Raw genomic sequence first — 23,081 nt, 5'->3', positions numbered from 1 at the left:
GAGGCGGGCATCCTCTTCGGTTAAAAGTTGGAAGGGAATGGTCTCTGCCACTGCCCGGACAAAACTCGCAAAGGAGAGAGAGATCCTCTGGAGGTGAGCACCATCTCTCTTCTGGCAGGGAAAGCTCCGACAGAAGGTCCTCGAAGGCCTCCGAGAAATGTTCAGAGGAGGTGTCTTCCCATGGGTCATAAGGGGCTTCCTCCTCACCAGCAGACTTGCCTGGGTCGAGAAGGGAGGCTAAAACCCAGAGTACAGGGCACGGGCACAGAGGGTCGGTGAAGTGGAACAGACTGTGATGGCGCCGGCATCTGAACCTGTGATGGACGTTGTTGCACCTAATCCGGCATCGGCAGTACAGTCCGTGGAGATGAGCGAGGAGTCGCATCTTCCTCCACACAAAAGTGTTCCATGATAGGGCTCCATCTGATGATGTCACCCATATGTGAGGACTATCAACCTGCTTATCCTGGGAGAATGCAAATAGAATGCTAGGAATTGAGAATAAAACAGACTATCATAATGCCTCTATCACTCCATGGTGCGATCACACCTTGAGAATCATGCATTTTTGGTCACTATTTCTATTTTTCTATTTTCATGCTCTGCTTTTCGGCACTTCACAGCGGATTACATTCAGTTACTGTATTTCCCTATCCCCAAAGGGCTTACAATCTAAGGCCTTACAATCTAAGGCCTAGATTCATCAAAATGCTATAAATATTGCAGAAATAGTGCCTGCAATAAAAAAGAATGGACGTGGTTAGGCTAATTTCCCCATATATTGCATCGCATAGAAAAGTTTTGTGAAGTGCGTTATGTGATAACATCACTTTACACAGCTCGCGTTGATTTATGCGTAGTGCATTATTTTTCTGGTTTATATAAACTGCTTTCCTGCAGTTGCCTCCAAAGGTGTATCAGGCATTTGGAGAGAAGACAGGAGAGTGAGTTGGTGGTAGTTGGTAATTGGTTAGAATTATTTAGTGAGTTCTGAGTGAGGTGTCCTGTGTCTTGTTTCTTACCTGTTTCCCTTTGTCTAATGATTTTATCTGTGTATGTAAACATTTTCAGATCGATACTCTAAGGCCGCGGTAGAAACAGTGCGGCAGTGCCGGGCGCACCCTCGTTTCCCGCACGCACAGTTCTCTTCACCTACCGCTCGATACTCTTCAAATTGCATGCAAATGCATGCCGCGGCTGCAAAGCGTTAGGCAAGCGTTAGGCCCGTGCAACCCATTTTACTGTATAGGCGCTAATACAGCGCCTATACAGTATCCTGGGTGCGCTGGTACCTGTCATTTCAAATGTCATTTGAATAAAGTGTAAAAAATGGGGATAAAACCAAAGGGAGTAAAGTGTAAAAAATCATGGACGACCTCCATATTAACATTGCAGCGTAAGTTGTTTATATATATATGTATAAATACCTATCACTTTCCGAATCCCCCAGGCGTGCGGTCATCGAGGCGGCGGCGGTGGGAGCCGGCGGGCGGGTGGGCGCGTGTTCGATCCAGGCCGCGGCCGGGTGGGCGAGCATTCATCCAGGCAGAGGGAGCCGGTGGGGAAAGCGGCCTCCGGAGGCCGCTTTCGCCGCCGGCTCCCTCTGCCTGAATGAATGCACGGCCCCCGCCGGCAGTGAATGAATGCCCGTGCAATTTCGGCGCTCAAGGCAGTCACATGGCGTGACGTCAAGCGTCATGACGTCACGCCTTGAGCACCGAAATCGCACGGGCATTCATTCACTGCCGGCGGGGGCCGTGCATTCATCCAGGCAGAGGGAGCCGGCGGTGAAAGTGGCCTCCGGAGGCCGCTTTCCCCACCGGCTCCCTCTGCCTGGATGAATGCTCGCCCACCCGGCCGCGGCCTGGATCGAACACGCGCCCACCCGCCTGCCGGCTCCCACCGCCGCCGCCTCGATGACCGCACGCCTGGGGGATTCGGAAAGTGACAGGTATTTATACATATATATATATATATATATATAAACAACTTACGCTGCAATGTTAATATGGAGGTCGTCCATGGTTTTTTACACTTTACTCCCTTTGGTTTTACCCCCATTTTTTACATTTTATTCCCGTTTTAATTTTCGAACACCACACTAACACCAAGTAGAGGGTAGCGGTAAACTAACAGGTTAAGGACGTGGCAAAATAGCGGGTTACAAAGGAGATAATCTGAGCGCGCGTCATAGTATCGGAGGGGAATAGCTAATTCGTTCATTTACATATCATATACATGCTGGGTGCGGAAAGGGTTATGCGTCTGCTTTAAGAAGCGCTAAGGACGCGAGAAACTGGAGACTATCGCTGGATCGCCTTACGCGTCCGAATTGTGCGCTCACAGCACGTTACAGACGGGAAATCTTCAACTGCACGTTACAGTATCGATCTGTTTGTTTGTCCTGTTTGCCTGCTGTCCTTGTGTTTGGGTGAAGCATGGTTGTTGAGTGGAGAGGATAGAGCGTGAGAGGCATGGGGAGAGATGAGAGGACAGGCATCAGGAGAGGAGGGAGGACAAGAGCAGGAGTAGGGGACAGGACAGGAGTAGAATAAGCAGGAGGGAAGGGGATAGGCAGGTGAGTATGGTGAAAGGAGGATGGCAGGCTAGGGATAGACAGAGGGCAGAGGGAAGGTCACCTCTCCAGAAGCAGAAGTGGCACCCCATTCTGGCAGCCAGACAGGGTGTGCTCATCTGAGGGCTCTAAAGTTCAGCATGGAGGACAATGAAAGGATCATAGGAGTTCTCAAACATTACACCATACTCTTTGGAAACCATGCGGCCAGGACATCAAGAGCATCCAAAGGCCAGATCTGGCATATCATTGCCCAGGCTACATCCAGGCGCAGAGGTATGAAGCAGAGTGGGGAGCAGATGGCCCAGAGATACTGTGACAAAGGCCCAATTGAAAACCAAGGTGTCCAACAGGAACAAGTATAAGTGGCAGACCGGAGATGGAACCCCTTGTCAGATAGTGCTGACACCGAAGGAGGAGCGCCTCGTCCAAGGGCTGGGACCGGATGTGTTTGAGGGTATGGCTGAGAGCTAGACACCACACAAGCCGAAGCCGGTAAGTTCACCTCACTTGTAAATAGCAAGATTGCTACAGTTGTCCACATTTGGCATAAGATGCTCACTTTGCATCTCAAGCCAAACGGTACATGTGTACTTCTTGGCTCTGTTACTTACATCTTCTTGTTTCCACAGCTCTCGCCCAGGAGTCTGCCAGTCCCAGCTGTCAAGCCCCAGGGGCCAGCAGCACTTTTCTGTGCCCCCTTGCTGATGGATGCACAGAGAGGTAAGCGAGGAGGAGGAATAGCAGAACCAGCCTCCTGAGCACAGCCAGATGCAGGAACTCCTCAGCTCAGCAAGCCCATTCAATGTGAGCCTAAATATATCAGCCTTCATGGAGGAACCCAGCCTGCAATGGAAGCCAGTTGAGCCACCACAACCTCTGTCGAGCATACATCACCAACTCGAGGCAGCAGGCACCAGTAGGAGCAGCCCACAAGCCCCCTCATGCCACTTTTGGAGGCTGAAACATCAGCTCGTGCCATGACCAGCACAGTACCTCCAGACACCAGCACCAGACATTAATACATGAGCAGCTGGACAGAAGGCATGGGGTACAACTCCACCATATATGGGCAGAACTAGTGCACATGAGGAGGGCTGTCAACAATCAAACCCAGACCCTGCGTGATCAGAGGGCAGCACACACAAGCTCCGATGATGCCAACATTGTTTAACATGACCAGCATGTTGACTCAGATTACAACATATGACTGAGCGTCTGCCTTCTTGAGTATCCCAGGACTCAACACCCCACAGTAGTCCCTGGCCCGAGACACGACCCAAGAGTAGGCTCCCCAAAACACATGCCATGCCGTGGCAAAGGGCCATGAAGGAACAGACCTGCTGACATTCAATGCTAATTAACAAGACTTGTCCAGGACACTGTACACAGTTCCTGCGCCAGCTAGATGGAAGACGACTGCTGGGCCTGTCTTGACCCAGAGTTCCTGTGCTGGCTTGCTGAAGGGGGATAGTCTGTCTGCCACTGTTGTCCTGCCGACTAGTTCTAAAGCCATCCTCTATGCTCTGCCCATACTCCTGCTTCCATGCCACGCTGTCTTCTCCTGGGGCTCCTGCTTCAATGCCATGCTGTCTTCTCCTGGCAGACTGGCTGCCCCCCCCACTGGCCTGGCATCTGAATCTGTATAATACCTGTTCATTTTAGTAGCCAGTCTGAAGGTCTGTCTGGTCTCAAGCAACAGCAGGCCTCATAGCTGTCTGCTCTTGGGTTGTGGGGATTCTCTACTAGACTACTCTCCTCCACTCCAATCTAAAGGGAGTGGGGGGAAATGAAGTCATAATAAAGGGGTATAACACTTTTTTTTTAAAGTATGAAAATATGAAAAATATACTAGCACAATAAAGAAAGGATACCTAGAAATAAAATAAAAGCTGTCAAACTGACAGCCTAAAGAGTTAAAATGTACCAGGACCTGATGCTATTCACTCCAGAGTTCTGAAAAAAAACAAACATGAAAATGTAAAATTTTTTACTAGTAATCTGTGACCTATCATTAAAATCAACTACAGTACCTCAAGACTAGAGGGTGGCCAATGTGATGCCGATTTTTAGAAAGGGCTCCAGTGGTGATCTGGGAAACTATAGACTTGTGAGCCAGACATCTGTGCTAAGCAAGACGGTAGAAGCTATTCTTAAAACCAAAATTACTGACAACATAGACATTGCTTAATCAGGAACAGTCAACGTTGGTTTTAGCAAAGGGAAGTCTTGCCTTACTAATCTACTAGGGGTTGTTTAAGGAGTAAAATATGTGGACAAATATGAGCTGGTTGATATGTACATTGGACAAACTCATGAGACATTCTTTATATCATTTATGATGTGTATTTCACTATATTCTGTTTATATTATGGGGATTAATGATGTTTGTTTTCTATGTGATATCCTGTTTTGCTACATCCCTAAATAAAGAGAAAAAAAGTCCCTCATGAGAGAACCAGAAAACAGAGGTCATGGGGTAAGACTAGTGTCCTCTTCTGTACTACTAACCAATTAAAAAAAACAAAAAAAAAAAACAACCCCACACAGGAAATAGGACTAAAAATCATTTTTCCAAATGGAGAAAGGTCAATGGTGAAGTGCCCCCAGGATCTACAGTGCAACCTGTGCTGTTTAACATTCATAAATCATCTGGAAAAGGGAACAACAACAAGTGAGGTAATCAAATCTGTAGAGAACACAACATTATTTAAAACTTAAAACAGCAGCAGATTGTGAAGAACTGTAGAAGGACCTTGTGAGACTGGGCATCTAACTGGCAGAAGAACTCTAATATGAACAAGTGCAAAGTGATGCATCTCAAAAAAAAACAAACAACCATACAGAGAAGGGTGTCCAAAATGATAAAGGAGATGGAATAATGCTCCTATGAGGAAAGGCTAAAGAGGTTGGGACGCTTTAGCTCGGAGAAGAAATAGCTGAGAAAAGATATGAGAGAGAGCTATAAAATCATGAGTGGAACGGATAAATGCAAATCTGTTTATTCTTTCAAAATAATTACAAAAAGACTAAGGTAAACACAATGAAGTTACAAAGTATTATATTTGGAAACAAATTCCAGAATCTAAATAAAAAAAATATTTTGTTTTAGAGGATGTGGTAAAAACTGTTAGTGTAGCTGGGTTTAAAAAAAAGTTTGTACAGTTTCCTAGAGGAGAAGTCCATAAATTGTTACTAACCAAGTAGGTTTGGGCAATAGCCACTACTTATCACTGTACAATAGCAGCATGGGATGTACAGTATTTACTGTTTGGGTTCTTGCGATCTGGATTGTCCACTGTTGAAAACAGGATACAGGGGTTAATGGACCGTCAGTCTGATCCAGTATGGCAATTCTTGTTGGCTCTCTCCTGGGTAGTGCATTTCATAGCAAATAACTCTTTGATGCTCCTGGTTGGGTATCAAAAGAACTCTGGAACAAAGCTGTGAAAAGGCACCGATCTGGAGATGGATATAAAAGAAGTGCAAAGTCCTTTAATATCCCTCAAAGCATAGTCAAGATGGCTTAAGAAATGGAGGGTATGTTGCACCACCAAGACCCTGCTCAGGCCATCCCTTCAAACTGGATGACAGAGCAAGGATGAAATTGAACAGGAAAGCAACCAAAAGGCCAATGGCAACTTAGAAAGAGCTATAGGTTTCCATGGCCAAGGCTGGTCAAAGTGTGCATGTGACAATATCTCAAGCACTACCAAATCTGTCCTGTATGGTAGGGTAGCAAAAAAGATAGCCATTACTCAAGAAATCCCACCTTGACTCCCATTTGAAATATACAAATAAACACTCAGGGGATGCTGTAATCATGTGGCAAAACTGTGTGTGGTCTGACAAAAAGTAAAACTTTTTGGCCTGAATGCAAAGTATTGTGTTTTTTTGTAAACCCTACATAGCACATTATCCAAAGAATATCACCCTGCTGTGAAGCATGGGGGTGTTTCTCATCAACAGGACCTAGGGAACTTGTCAGGATAGAAGATACAATGAACAGAAAAGAAGAAAAAAAAAAAGTCTGAAGAAAACTCTCTGCAAGGAAAAGTGTGATGGAAGTTCACCTTTCAGCATAACAACCTGACGCACAGAGCCAAAACTATACTGGAGTAGCTAAGGAACAAAGAGATGGAGATCTTGGACTACTAACCTCAATTCAATTAAAAGTTTGCTGCCCATCAAGGCTCCACAAGGAACCTGACAGAGCTGGAATAGTTTTGTAAACAGTCCAATATTGGGAAATCTAGGTGTGCAATATTGAAGACCTATCCCAGAAAACTCACAGGTGTAATTGCTACCAAAGGTGCTTCCACCAAGTGCTGACTGGGGGGGGGGATGCAGACTTATCCAAATTCTATAAATTTCAGTTTTGTTTTATGCTGTGTCCCCCAATAAAACATTTATGGGCCTGAAGAGTATGGAATATGGTGAGTGGATAAGCAGGAAAAAAAATAAATTTAAAATAGATGCAAGTCTGACACATTGACAACAAAATGTGAAAAAATGTTCAAGGGGGTGTAAGCTTTCTATAGACATTCAATTTTTTTCTTATGCCTTGATTCCTGTCCACCAAAATGAACTATTGCTCACCTGCCTCCACCCCCCAAAAAATGAATTTTTTTCCCCTCTCTGATTTTCCCCCATTTTTGTTCTTGTAGTAAACATTGATAAAATTAGTAGGAAAAATAAAACATAGAATGAAGGTCACTACATATCTTCTACTGATCACTGTCTTTCATAGTGAATCATTGGGAAGTTCTATAGAAAAAAACCACACAGATCCTACCTTGTCCTAGAAATTAATTTCCAACCCAGCTTCACAGACTCTTCCTACTCCTTCCTTCTCCATTTTACAAGTGACAATGCAACAGTTCAAGCGAGTCTGTGGCTGCTGTAATTTGTTATATGGAGCTGATATTTAATCTTCCAAACTTCTGCTGTTTCTTTTCAGGCTGAAAAGTGATAACTTACTGTGTTTGTCTCTTGTTTTGTTGTGGATACCAGTGAAAAAAAAATTAGATTTTTTTTTTCTCCAATCAGCACAGCTGCTTACACTCTGAACCAAAACAAGACCACCACCAGAGGAGCAAACAAGAAGAGAAAAAGAATGCTGTTTAAATAAAAAAAAAAAACCACCATCCTTTTTTGTTGTAATGCAACAGATGTGTAACTAATGTAAACAAATGTTGATGCAGCAAATCTAAAACGTGTGCAAAAAAGGCAACAAACTTTAGAGGGATAGACTACCAATGTTTTGTTTGAGTGTACTGCTATAAAACAAACAAAAAGCAAACCAAAAACCACTGTTCAGTTATAGAAGAGTGCATTATTAGAAAGCATCTCAAACATATTAATGGGATATTTTTAAGAAATTCTAGCAGAACTGCAAAACTAGAGGAGGTATAACCTAGCAGTTGGAACAGCAAGTTAAGAACCACTTCTCGCCCTGACACCTTGTGACCTTGGGCAAGTCACTCTGCCTTCCATTACTCTCAGGTACCAACTTAGATTATAAGCCTTCTCTGGGGCAGGGACCCACCTACAGTACCTGAATTCTGAACAGGTTTGGAAAGGCAAATAAATGCAAATCCAGACACTTTGTTTGCTTTCTATTTATTCAGTTAAAACATTACATTAATATTTCTAAAGAAAATAGGTTACTGAGATATAGTAGCAGATATAGTAACAGCTATACATAAAAAAAAAAGAACCAGCGAAAATAAAGACGCAGAGATTTCTTACAAGCCCACAATAGTTACCTGGTGGGGGGGGGGGGGAGAGAGAAATACAAAGAAGCCATATAACACAAGAAAATCTTAAAGAATCCTAGAAGATATATAAAGAAACCAGCTATTATAATTAACAAAAACTAAATGGGGTCAGCAATAGCACAAGGAGGAATTTTAGCATGAAAAAAATATTCTCAATTGTGACAGGGCAAAAAAAAAAAAAAAAACCCACTCATTTCCATACTTTCGCAAGATACTTACATGGAAAACAAAGAAAAAAATTCACCACTAATATTAAGCACATCCTGTCTCAAAAGATACATCTATGAAAACACCAAATTTTTGGACCCATAAACAAAGATTCTTTATGTTTGAAGAAAAGCTGCATAGAGGAACTTTTAACAGACTCAAAAGATTAAAGATATTAACAAGATAGGAAGCAAGGCCACCTTGTCCTGCGAATCCTATAGGCAGACAGTTCTAAAGTGTCTATATTCAGCTGTTCTTGCCCAGCTTCAACCTGTATTTTAGGAGCAAGAGCACTATTTTTTTTTTTAAGGAAGATAATGTATCTTGTTTAAAGGTAGTGCTTCCGGAGTGAATTTTAAAGCTTCCGGCAGATTTTTTAAAACAAATTCTCCTGAGCTAACCAAAGAAGTCTGAGGAAAATTCAAGATTCTCAAATTTAAAGATCTTGGTTTAATTTTCCATCACTTCCACCCTGCATTGTAATTTTAAAAGTTATCTTTTTGAAAGCTTGCAAATATATAACTGATTGCTCCACTCTGTTAGCTTTATCATCTCTCAGATTGATGCCTTCAAGCCTCTTAAAAATAGTAGTATTCGTAGTGTACATGGAGAAAAATTATACTTACCTGATAATTTCCTTTTCTTTAATGAAGATAGAGGTGCATATCCCACTTGTGTGGATCCACCTACCAGCAGGTGGAGACGGAGCAAAGCTGACGTCACAGTATATATACCCTTGCACTGACATCTGCCCACCAGTATTCTCTGCAAAAGCCAACTGTGGACAAACTTAACAAAACTTGATTAACAGACAACCACTCCAGCACTCAGCTAACAGGAAACCACTGAGCTCAGACAAGGAGTGTAATAACACTAATCTAAGGACTGGATTGACCCTTACCAGTAACCCCCGGAACACACAGGACAATAGCACAACTATCCGGCAGCCAAAAGTGGGACAGTGGATCCACCTATCTTCATTAAAGAAAAGAAAAATCAGGTAAGTAGGAATTTCTCCTCTCTTAGCATTCAGATAGGTAGATCCACACAAATGGGATGTGCCAAAGCTACTTCTGAACAGGGCAGGAGGATGCCCATGGTCCGATCAACACCGCATGTGCAAAGGCTACGTCCTCCCGCATCTGCACATCCAGGCAGTAATGCCCGGAAAAGGTATATAAGGACCACCACATTGTAGACTGCTGTCTCCCATCGATTTACCAATCGAATTTCTGCCCACAACACTGCCTGAGCCATAGTGGAATGAGCCCTAACCTGACAAGGCAACGGCTGCTCAGCATCCACATATATGGCCATGACTACCTCAAATACAGCAGGCTATTGTAGCCCGTGATGCTGGCTCACCCTGTTTACTCCCCCCCATGAAGTATAAACAGCCAGTCCATCTTCCTGAGAGATTCAGAAACCTCTAAATACTCAAGATATGTCTGTTAACATCCAAGGACCGTAACATGTGATATTCTTCCACATCTCTCTCCCTGTCCAGAAACAGCAAGGAAATTGATTCAAGTGAAAATCAGAGACCACCTTTGGCAAAAAGGATGAACAGTATGCAACTGTATTGCCCACCCTCCCAGAGTCACTAGCAGAAAATGTTCCTGGCAAGACAAGGCCTGCAGTTCAGAGACTCCACATGCAAAATAAATTGCCACAAGAAACACCATTTCAAGATAAGTAACCTCAAGGAAAGGCTACGTAGTGATCAAAAGGTGGGACTCACCAGAAAATCCAAAACCAGATTAAGACTCCACAGGGGCACTGACAATTTCAGAGGAAGACGAAGATGCTTCACATCTAGATGAATTGACAAAAAGGTCCACCATTCACTTGACCTCAGAAACAGGCAAGAGCTGCCACCTATTCCTTCAATGAATTAAAGGGCCAACCCTTTTCTCAATCCATCCTGCAAAATTTCCAAAATGAGCAGGATCTTAACCAAATGAGGATGAACCCCTCGATCTTCACACCAAGCATCACTCGCCAAACCTGCACGTAGGATAAGGAAGTGGATAACTTTCTCACTTGTAGCAAGATGGCAATCGCAGTGGAATATCCACACTTCAGCAAGAGAGCCCTCTCAAGGGCCATACCATAAGAAAATAGAGTCAGATCTTCATGAACAGGCCCCTGCTGTAACAGATCCCTGTAAACCGGTAACCAGATAGAAGGGTCCACCAGGAGCCTTCGCAAATCTGCAAACCATGGCCTCCCTGAGCCAATCTAGTGCCACCATAAGGCACCATCCCTGTGTGACTCTCAATCCTCCCAATCATTCTGCCCAACATGGGCCACGGTGGAAAAGCATATAGAAGCATTCCCTCCGGCCATTCCTGCATGAGGGCATCAATGCCCAAGGACTTTTGATCTCTCCTGCGACTGAAGAAGCAGGGAACCTTCGCACTGAGATGTTGCCAGCAGGTCTAGAAATGGGAGGCCCCAGCAGTCTACTATGAGCTGGAATGCCTCATTTGACAAATTCCCATTCTCCTGGGTCCAGACTGTGCTGAGAAAGTTGGCTCTTACATTGTTTTTTCCTGCAATGTGGGAGGCTGTGATCTCCTGAAGATACACTTCCACCCAATTCCATGATTTGGGGCTATTTCCTGCAACACTTGCTGGCTCTTGGTTCCTCCCTGATGATCAATGTAAGCCACTGTCACTGCATTGTCTGACATTATACGGAGTGCTTGACCCTGCAATCTGTTAACAAATTGTAAACATGCCAACTGGTTGGCCTGGGCTTCCAGCTGATTGAGACGCCAGAGAGACTCTTCTGTACTCCAGTGCCCTTGCTCTGTCAACACCTGACAATGAGCCCCCCCCAACTCTGGAAATGCACATTCTTCATGAGTACTAGCAGGTCCGGTGATCGTAGGGAAACCCCATTCCTTAGCCGACCCGCTTACAACCAGCACCGCAGTTGTATGCTGATCTCGATCTCAACCGGTAGGCAAAGCCGTATCAAATAGTTTTGAGACTTGAACTCCAACGAGCCAGCAGAGCATGCTGAAGAGGGCGCATACACACCCTTGCCCGCAGAACTACCTCCACGGTGGCCGCCAAAAACAGAGTACCTGAAGAAGAGACCAAACTGTCAGGCATAGTGTTTGTCAATAGTCACACCTGTGCTATCAGCCTCTGAACGTGGCCCTCCAGCAGGAACACCCTGCCTTGCTTTGTGTCGAACAGAACACCAAGATATTCCAGTGTCTGGGATTGCTACAGATTGCTCTTGGCCAAGTTCACCACACAACTTAGTTCCTGTAGCAAGGAGACCACTTTGCATGAGACCTGGATGCTCTTTTCCAGACTCTTGGCCCGAATCAGCCAATCGTCTAAGTATGAGTGAACCAGAATGCCATCCTGTCATCACTAGTTAGGATTGTTTTAATATGTTATCTGATGAATAAAGAATGTAAATTATACAAATACCATATGTTTATATTCATGAGTTCTCTTATGTTGATGTAATTATATACATAGAGAGAACCTAATATAGACTTTACCCTCAGTGTGCATTATCCTGTCATCACTGCCATGACCACCACCATAACCTTGGAAAAGACTGGAGCAAAAGGAGCCCTCCTTCTTGGGCACAATGAAATAAATGGAATATGGGCCCATATTTTCTTGTGACATAGGTACTGGAACTACAGCCTGAAGGCTGAGGAGCCTTGACAATGTACACTCCCACTGCTGGTCTGTTCTGCAGAGAGTTACCGAGAAATTTCAGAGCATAGCCATCTCTTATGACTTCCAGAACCCACTGCTTCTGTGTCTCTGTCCTACTATCTCCCGTTCCTGCCAGATCTGGAATCAAACTTTTTAAGCTATTGGTATAGAAATGTCCCATAACTCGCACGTATCATAATGTTCAGTTAGAAAACTAGTGTAAATATTAAGGTATGAATACCATGAGTTTTTAGCTCTGAGAGAGGGCTGTCTGGTCGTACTAGAGGTTTCAGATACTTTCAGAAGCCCCTCCTAAGGTTGAGAGGACTCTGCCTTTGGGTAGGTCTCAGTCCTTTCATCCCAGGCAGCCCAGAAAGGCTGCCAGATCTGGTAGTGGTACCCCCCTGAGTCTCTGTCCTACTATCTCCCGTTCCCGGGAGTGAGTCGACACCTTCGAGAGACTCAGGGGGGGTACCACTACCAGATCTGGCAGCCCTTCTGGGCTGCCTGGGATGAAAGGACTGAGACCTACCCAAAGGCAGAGTCCTCTCAACCTTAGGAGGGGCTTCTGAAAGTATCTGAAACCTCTAGTACGACCAGACAGCCCTCTCTCAGAGCTAAAAACTCATGGTATTCATACCTTAATATTTACACTAGTTTTCTAACTGAACATTATGATACGTGCGTGTTATGGGACATTTCTATACCAACAGCTTAAAAAGTTTGATTCCCGGAAGAGTGCTACAGAAATGCACAAGAATGGCTTTGCTAACAAGTAGCAGTACCACATGACTATTCTGTATTATGAATGGAAAGACAGAAGATCAAGTATCAAGAGAAATAACCAGAAAGAAAACGTGGCAGAGACATCAATAGCACCAATTGTCTTGGGCTGATTTTAGGAACTTCTACGTGCACCTCAATATATTGCCTCTATGCATTTACACTTTACAAGCTCCAGAAAGCAGCTTTGGCACAATGCAAGTACTATGAAGAATGTCAGAAATAAACTTTAAATCATACTTACTATACCCTAGCTTAAGTATGAGACTCATTTATGTAATATGTTTAAAAATTAATACTGGGGTTATAAGGATACTAAGGGGCTCAAAATTATTTCCTGTCTCTATTACTTTAATATGCTAAATTCACATTCAAATTCAATGGCTATTATACTATGATAAAATAAAGCAGACCTGCACAGAAGTGAGCAGACAGTCCTTGTGTGAGTATTTCTGGAATGAAAACTGCTATTACAATAGCTGATTCTTTCCCAAATATTTTTCCCTTCAGGTGCTTTAGTTTCCATTAAATTTCCAATTAACTCTTGAAAAACCAAAAAGGTAGCCAAGCACAAATGTATATCCCCCTGCATCTGCTTCACCCTTCAGAGAGTCTGCAAGTTCTGAGCCCTTACCACTAGACATGACATTATGCAAGCAGAGCATTAAAGGAAAAAGGAAAACCTCTGCTTTAAAGGATAGCATGTTCATAAAATATTTATCACTTCAGAACAACCAGTGTAAAAAGTTAGTCACATTTTCAGAATGGCCCAATGCATAAAGGAAAAACTATTTTTGAGCAGGCTGCAAGCTGACGTACAAGAGTCTCTGTACTGCACTTGTAATACTTGCATTTCTCCTCACACAACCAAAACTGGAGCTAGAAGAATAGTGCACACAGCTTTTCCTAGAAAGTTATTTTGAACCGTTTCCAACTGGTCGGACTTCCCAAATACATTTCTCCTCCCCACAAAACAGCACATTTTTCTCAGATTAAGTGAGCACAGTCTTACTGTGTGGGCAAGTAAGCCTGTGTACACAGCGTGTAGCTCCAAGAAACCGAACATACCGTACACAACATGGGGAGAAAACCAAACCAGATTAACAACTGGTGTTTAGTGAGTAAGTGGTTTGGGAAAATGTAGCTCGTTGTGCTCACCCCATGAGATCCTCAACTAGTCTTCCTTGAGGACTTCAAGAGGAGGCACTAAAGAGCACCAAATACAGTAAGAAGTTACACTACCTAGAATTCTCAAAGAATCAACCGGCCCATTTGTTTGCTCTGATTCTCCTCTGTCATGCACTGATCTTGAGATCTCAAATTGTGCATCTGCTGTAGCTATTAAAATCATCACAGGGAGCACATGCTATTCAAGCAAATAAACTAACACTGGTGGCAAGACCATCAAGGGTAGTAAAGCTCTGACCTCTCCAACTGCCACCTAGGAAGTTAAAGGCAGGAACAATATTCTACAATCAAAAACTTAAAAAAATAAAAATAAAAAAGTCAGTCCAGGAGACTGGTGTTCAATTCCCAAATCTGGCTCTCTCCTCCTCAGACTGGCCGGGACCAAGGCAGCAACGTTCACAGGTTCTGCATTGGGGCAGGAAGTGGAGGGCATTTCTGCCACCACACGCCAGCTGTTGCGTCTGAGGTGGACCCTTGGGCCGAGGTGGGGTTGACACAACACATTGGTGGGGACCCGAAGGTTCTCACCTTCGGCAGGTGGAGTGGGCTGAAGGTAGAGAGGCTGCTGGTGCTTCACCTATACCAGTCCTCGTTCCCCAAGGGTTGAGCCTTTGGGTGCCGGGTCCAGCAGGACATAAGTGGGCTTCGAGGTTGGTTTGTGAGAGTAGTTGGTTCAGCCCAGAGACAGCCGTCTCCAGGGTAAGGTGTAGTCCCTCCCCTGGAACTCGGGCACCAATGGAACGAAGAGTAACTGGGGGGCGCTCGAGCAAAGATAGGCAGGAGCCTGGTAAGTCCACGTCCAGGGAATAGGTTAGGAGAGGCGTCAAGGACAGGCTTGGATCTGGACCAGCGGAGGTTGTGGCAAGCAATGTAGAATTCTGAACACTGAGAAGTCTGGCGATAGGCAATGGAGTAGTCCAACAAAGCAAAGTCTATATCCGTAGAGTCAGTCCGAAGCAGACAGGGCAGGAACAAGGAAGAGAGAGAATTCTCTATCAGCAACGAGTACTCCGAGTAAGAGGACAACTGTTGCAAAGGCAACGCTATGGAGCGAGGCCTTCGCTTATATACACTGGAGAGTCTGACGTTAACATCAACATCCGGGGCTGTGGCCAGGTTCCCGCTGTGGGCCCTTTAAAAGAATTAGCAATGCGCGTGGGCCTAGGGAGGGGCACAGCACAGGTGGCAGCATATCTCCACGGACACAAGGAGAGGCCCAACGAGCAATGGCATCTAGACTGGCAACACTGGGAACCATGACAGAGCTGGAGGCACCAGGGGCGGCCCAAGGACAGAGCCGGTGGCCCACCGCCACCAGCGAGGAGGAACCAGGAGCTGGAGTCTGTGTAAGAAGGTGAGGGGGCCACGCTGCAGGTCGGCCACGGACGGCACGTGTAACACCAGCTACTACAGATATTCCAAGTACACAAGGAGTCCATAGGACACCTTGTCTGAGGCCCCTGGCCAAGAATTAGCTCTGTAATGGCCAAGTATGAAAACATTACAAAAATGAAAAAAAGGATTCTAGACAGTTGAAAATGAAGGCCTTACTTGAGAAATGTAACAAAGAGTATTCTATAAGTTAAAATTGATAGTCCCTTATAGATTTCCTCCCAAAAGAATCTTTTAGAACAGTATTACAAGCATTGATAAGACTACCCCACACTTACTTTTGGGTATTACAAGTATTCAAAATTCTGCTGAAAATCCCGTCTTTTGAGCTCATCATGCCGGTTTTGGTAGCTCTTCACTGGTTACCAGTTAAATGGAGAGCATGCTTTAAATCTTTAGTTATAATTCATAAACTACTGAATGGAGAAAAAGTGTATTTTAGCAAACAGTCTTCTCTTATGTTCCCAGTACAGCACTGCACTCTGTAGGGAATCAACTCGTGAAAGCATATTTTCATATGCTGCCCCTGTAGATGCACGAGAGGAACAAGATATTAAGGTTTTTCGGAAAAAGCTAAAGGCTATGTTTTATACAGAAGTATTTTTATGACATGTTAATTTGAACTGTTTATGTATGTAATGTATGTTTTAAGTTATAGATGTTGTAACATTGTAATCTGCTCTGAACAAAATTTGAGTTGCAGAAAATAAGTCATATAAATAAAATAAGGCTCATAAGTGCAGAAGAGGCAGATTTTGATTGAGTTGGAAGCCCAAAAAGGAACAGGAAAAAAAAAAGTTAAAAAACCCCCACTAAAAATAAGTCAATTTTTTTTTAATTCTTTGCTTAAGAAGATGTAAATATAGGTCCAAAGAAGTAGTGATGTTTTAGTCAGGCAGGGCTTCAGCAGGCTATAGAAAGTCCACTCATAACAATATATTCTGTCCCCACATATTTGTCCACAAAAGGTTACCTTGAAGAATTCCAAAGCCCAACAATAAATTTTTTGGGCAAGCCAAGTGTAAAATACAAAACAATCCCATTTATTTATAGCCAATTTTCCAAACCATTTTTTTTTTTAATGAACTGAACTGAAGAGGGCAAACTAACATACCACCAAAACACAAATACTCCGTTTGGCTTTATATAACCAGTTTTCCGAAACAGCCAAGCATTATGCATCTCTGTGGCAATGACAAATTCTACAGCATCATTCCTTCACATTTAAACTATGCTAATATTTTGATAGATTTTACACTTCAGTACATTTTATAAAAAGTGTTTTTATAGTTCTGATTTTGTTTACCTATGACACTGATGAGGAGTAGCAGCAAGCAAAGCTAAACAAAATACACTGTGGAATCTTTATAGCTAGAAATCACGTGCGGATAGGGAGGAGTAAAGCAGTGGAAGTATTCCACCAGCCAACTGCTCAAGATGAAGAAAGATTGAAGTGCTAGCACAAATTAGAAAAGCAAAAGTCAACAATAATGGGAGATTTCAGTTACCTCAGTTTTGACTGGGTCACTGTCTCATCAGAACATGCTAGAGAAGTTAAGGTTTCTAGATGCCATAAGACCGCTTCATGGAGCAGCCAATCCTAGAACAGACTAAAGGGTATCTTCTTTAGATCTAGTTCTTAGTGGAACACATGACCTGATCATGATGCAGACAGAATATTCTGTCTCTACTGAGCCATCATGTGACCACACCTGAAGGGGGAGCCGTTGCATTGTTTGGGCGCTGTTCTTGGTGCCTCACCCAGCACTGAAGGTTTCTGCACCATACTCAACCCCTGACCAGAGGTGAATCTGAGAACTGGCACCACAGGAAAGGGGAGTATCAGGGGCCTTTCCTATGCGCAGAGGATCAAGATGGGAAGAGGTTTGCCTTGACTTCCCGCGTTAAGAGCCCAACACCCTGCTCCTAGATGAGGAGTGGCTCTGCTATTCAGCCTTGGGTAGAGGCTCGGGACTGTTTCCTACTTAAGACTTTCTTTAGGACATCTGTCTTCCAGGCATCAGACCACAGCAAGAGTAGTTAGAGGTCCAGGCCAAAGTAGCAACAGACTGTGCGGCTCTGTGGATATTCAACACGCACAAAAGTACAGGCCTTCAAGCTACTGAGCATGGAAGTCTTGGCCTTTTCCACACTCATCTTTGACCTCTTTTTTTTGTGTTAGAACTGAAAATTTCTGTTTGAGGAGCTGCCAAGGCAGTGACAAAAAAAAACAAAAAAAAAAAACCACTCAGAAGCAACAAGGCAACAACAAAGCACAAAGCCAAAAAGTTTAAATTTTTAGAGACAGACAAGTTTGTGCGGGCGCTTGGATGGTGAAAGACCAAGGGGCTCAAGGCAGCATGCAGTCATGGGAACTCACACACACACACACACACTCAGTACAGTCTTTGCTAAGCTCTAAGAGCTTGACCCGTGTCATGTCGGCACCAGCAGGATTTTTTGTTTAAAAGCTTAGCGTTTCACTGCCGCAGACTGTCAATGACAAGACAGCCGGAGGTGCAGATCCTAGACTGCATACGCAAGTTAAGATGGAACTCTAATTTTATTCAAAATTTTTCATACAAAAAAAAAAAAAAAAAACAAACCACCTTTTCATCCCACAGACATCCTCTTAAGTGTCTAACTTTTTATAGCGCATAAAGAATCTGGATCACAGATGCATCATTGACCACCATAAAACAAGTGTCTTAATCACAGTCCACCGCCATATACTGGTAGTTATTACATCACCTTAAAGATTGTGTTGTGCGATATCGTTGCAGGTATTTATGACTTTGCCGAGATGTATGTGCTTATAAGTGATTCCCTGATGAAGAATTAATTTTCGAAACACTGCAGTGTCAGGATGGTTACCCTAACAGCACGAAGTCTCCACTAATCACGATCTTAGCGTTACAACAGAGCACAATTTAACAAATCTGGTAAAACAAGTTTTGTATACCAGCATATACCTGCTCAAATTTGGTAAAACAAGTGTAGTGTGTATCAGCACATACCTGACCAACAATTCTGGGGCAACCAATGATTATAATACATCCAATACCTATGTTAGTAGGGATGGAATAACAGTAGCCCGACAGGCACCAGTAGCCTTATGAAGGCACTATATGAGGTTTTCCCCAGAAGTCCTCCACACAATCCTTACCCATACTTGTGCTAGATTTTTTTCATATGTATTGGCACCAGCAGGATGTCATCAACTCATAATGGCCAATTCATGCCTGCTCAAAGAACACCTCAATAAAAGAGGGAAAATTCTGCCAAACAAACCTTATTCTTTAATGAAGTAACCAAAGTAATGGGCAGGGAGGCATAGCAGATGCTGCATAACTGGATTTCAGTAATACTTTTGACACCGTTCTACATAGAAAAAATAAAAAAGTTGGCAAGCTGGACAGTATGGGAGTAGGACAGAGTTAAAATAAAAATTTTAATCCAAAATATATTTTTTTTTTATTATTCCATCTTTTGTGACACTTCAAAGGCAGATTGCATTCAGATACTGTACAGTATTTCCTTATCCCCAAAGGCCTCATTTACTAAGCATTTTTCCCCCTTAGATACAGAATGGGAGAAAAGGCTTAGTAAAGCAGGACCTACGCGTGTACCCCAGGTCGCAGCCTGCTGTTCTAACCACTAGGCAGCTAGCCCATTCCACTTATAAACTGGGGGAGGAACTGGCTGAGAAGCAGGATGCAAAGAAGGGTGGTCAAAGGAGAACACTAGTAAATAAAAGTGACCAATGGGGTACCTCAGGGCTTAGTGCTAAGACTGGTTCTTTTCAATAAATTATAGAGACGTTGCTAAATAGCTTAAGGAAAAAATGTTTTGCAGTTACAAATACCTGTAGAAGAGTGAAAAAAAAAACGAGAAACCTGAAAGATTTGGAAGAACGGTCAAATATTTTTAAAATAAGCTTCAGTGATAAAAGTGGAAAAGTTTATGTGGAGGGCGACAATCTATTAGCAACATAACTAAAAGAACAAACTAGAAACCGTTAATCAAGAAAGATCCAAGAGCAATCATCTGTGATCTCTGAAGGCAACCAGTCAACATAATAAAGTGACCACTAATTCTAAACAGTTGCAGCTCTCAGTTTCCTGCAGCAGCACATTTGAATATTATAATATACTAACTGCTGTTTTACTTTACAAAAATTGTTCAGATAATTTTGTTCTTACCTGCAGGGAATATGGTCTTAGTAATCAGAGTTGGGAAGGGATGAGGACAGAGAATAGAGTAGGGGGAGCAAGCTAGGGAATTGAGAGGAAGATCCAATAGAGAAGGAGACAGATGGGAGCATTCTGCATCAGAGGAGCGAAAACAGGTGGGCAAAGCCACTCACACCTCCCCCCCCCCCTCCCATGCCAAACACTGCACCCTTATCCCTTACTTCACACCCTCTTCAACTCCCTCACACACCTTAAACCCCTGTACTTTGAACCAAGGGGTCACCATAGTGCCCGGGTGGTTCAAAGCATGCCAGCACGACCCAGGCAGCACAGAAAGAGAAACAAAAATGGTCAAAAGGTGTCACGTCACCACTGCTGTCCTTCAATAAAGCTCAGATCAATGTACCCAACTGCTGCTTATACCTGGCCCTCAAGTCTCCCATAGCAGTTCTGCAGAAAGAAGGAATTCTGCAGCCATTCCCATGGCATCTCTGGAAAACAGGTGCACAGCTAACAGAATGCCTGGTTGCTTAAACAAGAGGTATCAAAACAAAAAAGGTGGTAATATTGCCCTTATGTAGGTCACTGACAGCCCACCTTGAGTACTGTGTTCAGTTTGGAGGCCACACCTTCATAAACTTTGAGAGGATGGAAAAAAGGTTTCACAGAAGAGCCACTAAAATTATAGAAAACCAGCAACACAAACCCACAGTGAAGTTTAAACTCAAAGGGGGTAACTTTCAAAATAAATTTACATGTGTAAATGTAATTACTATTGGAGCAATTTTCAAAAGCCATTTACACGCTTAAAGTGCACTTTTAGGTGGGCAAGTTCAGTCTCCAACAGTGGTCAATCCAAATTGCTTGAATGTACCCAACAGATCCTAATGGAAAGGATTCATTACCTGTTCACTCCAAACAGTAAAATATTGTGCTCTCCAAGCTTACCTGGCTAATAATTGTTAATGGATCTGCCCCCAGAACACAAAAGCTGCTTAAAAACTAAGATGATACATGCTCCATTTGTTTCTCATTTTCTGGTACAGGGACATTTGTTTAAGGACAAAGTGGTCTGTGTTGGATGTTATTGAATATGACTGAAGGAAGGAATTGGACAAAGTTGTTGTTGCGATGTGAACAAGAATGGATTTTGCGCCTCAACACTGTTATACCTGCTGACTTGAACACTGAGGTAGAGTGGCATCACGGTTTTTAATGTCGCTGTCATGCACTTATTGCAATACCTGGCTTGTTGTGGCCATTGTTATTTAAACTGCTCTAATGAATTGACAATTAGCTGAATCATCCTACATACGTGTTAGAGAAACCCTTGGTGTCCGTAAGCTCTGAGAATCATGCTATATAATTTGTTTTTGTCCCTGTTTGTATATGTTCTAAAATGTTTTTTCTTCATTCAGCTTAAAATGTCATCGTTGCAGTGTCTATGCCCAATGCAGAATTTTGTGAAACACAGCTTTCAACACTAAGATTTCTGCAGCCTTGGATGAAAAAGAAAATATTTATTTGCATTTAAAAAAAAAAAAAAAAACCACAACTTAAAATGAACTCTTGAGCCCTATGATTACAAATGACCCGGTGTGAGAACAAAGCATTCATTTCCATACTCATGGGGTGTTATGATGTTCTCTCACACTTACATCGCATGATCTTGTATTAAAGTCAAATTTATTTTTTGCTCACATATGCAGTAGCCCTAGGTGGCTTACATAAAGACATTCATAGTAAAAAAAACAAAACAAAAAAAAACCACACCCCCCACACACATTTACATATAGTTAAAAACATTTCATTACAAATAAGAAATCCTTAATAAATTCGTCATAAAGCAAAAATCCAGATGCTCAACAAAAGAAATCATAAAAGGTAGTGTGGGTGTACTAAGTGAATCATAAAAGGCATTACAATAACAGGGTGAAGGGAAAGACATGATTTGTGATCTGAAGGAGACAGGCAATATAAATTTTATGGTTCCATAATAAAGTTGAGTAGCAGACTGCCAACCAGGGTTCAAATCCCACTGCCACTCACTCCTTGTGACCTGGGGGCAAGTCACTACACTCTCCATTGCCTCAGGGAAATACCTAAAGTACCTGAATGTAATCTGCTAAGAAATGCAGAATATAAATAAATGTGTTAGGAAACATAGGTTCCAAAGTGTCCGATCATTTTAACTTCAAGAGACTTGTTTCAAATTTTTATTATCTTGATCGTAAGGTCATTGTCACAGTGTTCTGGTTTCAAAAAGGTTTCCCTGACACTGGTATTTGATCTTGTGTCAGTCTAAATTGATTCTTGCCTTTAAATGTCTGGCCCATCTCACCACAGCCAATTCCTGGGGAGCAGAGAATTTTTTTTCAGTGCTTCATCCTCCTTGGAGTAGTGGCAGTAGGTCTTACGATTTTTTTTTTTTTGTTTTTCCAGCTCTGGGTGGTAACAAGGGGTACTTGCTCTATGGTTTTCCAGTAATTTGTTCTGTGTATTTTAGCCCTTCTGTTTAAAGAATTCAGTCAGGACTTTGGAGGTGTCTCTCTCCCTTGGCATACAGCATATACGGTGATACTGTGTATAACAGATTTTCTTGTATGTGAAGAGTGGAATTTGGAATTGTGAAGGTAACTGCATCCAGTCTGTTTCCTTTATTGATAAAACTGTGGTATCCAAAACATTTATTCTTATTTGTGGAATAGTCCATTCTGAATCTGACTGAAGGATGGATTGCATAAGAGAAACCTTAATATTGTTTGAGACTTCTTCTGTCCAGATCATAAAATTGTGATTAATATACTGCTAATCTTAAGGGTCTAGTCTGATGTTTATTAAACATCTCTTCCAGTTCTACCATCCTATTGCCCATTAATTTGTAGATAGATATCAAAGCTAAAGGGTTTAATTTTGTAATAAGTTTGTGTGTATTGGTGGTCCAGGGTAGATGCACTTAGAAACGTGTCACATTACAGCTATGCCATCTGCATGGGGAACATGGCTGTATAGTTATTCACTCAGAGTCACTAGGAGAGTGTTAGGTTATAGCTGTTTAATGGTTTCAGAAAGTCTGTGGTATCTTGTAAGTAGTTTTATGTTGTGCACCAAGGGTTGGAGAATCCCCCCTCTAGAGACCAAATATTTCTTCTGTGAATGTGCCAGTACCAGATATGACTGGTTTACCAAGGTTCTCAGGTTTGTGGATTGTGTGGCATGTAGAAGGTGGCAGACAGGTTGGTAATAGGTTTTTCAGTTGAGACTGTACTT

General features: G+C 42.9%; 1 protein-coding gene across 5 annotated transcripts in view; it reads right to left on the bottom strand.

The window, feature by feature from the left end:
- CCM2 (CCM2 scaffold protein) overlaps positions 1 to 23,081 on the bottom strand; it is a 278,566-nt gene that overhangs the window by 253,155 nt on the left and 2,330 nt on the right. The window lies entirely within an intron of this gene.

The sequence above is a fragment of the Rhinatrema bivittatum genome, chromosome 2 (genome assembly GCF_901001135.1).
Source record: "Rhinatrema bivittatum chromosome 2, aRhiBiv1.1, whole genome shotgun sequence".
NCBI lineage: Eukaryota > Metazoa > Chordata > Amphibia > Gymnophiona > Rhinatrematidae > Rhinatrema > Rhinatrema bivittatum.
This window is presented reverse-complemented; position numbering and strand designations above follow the sequence as displayed.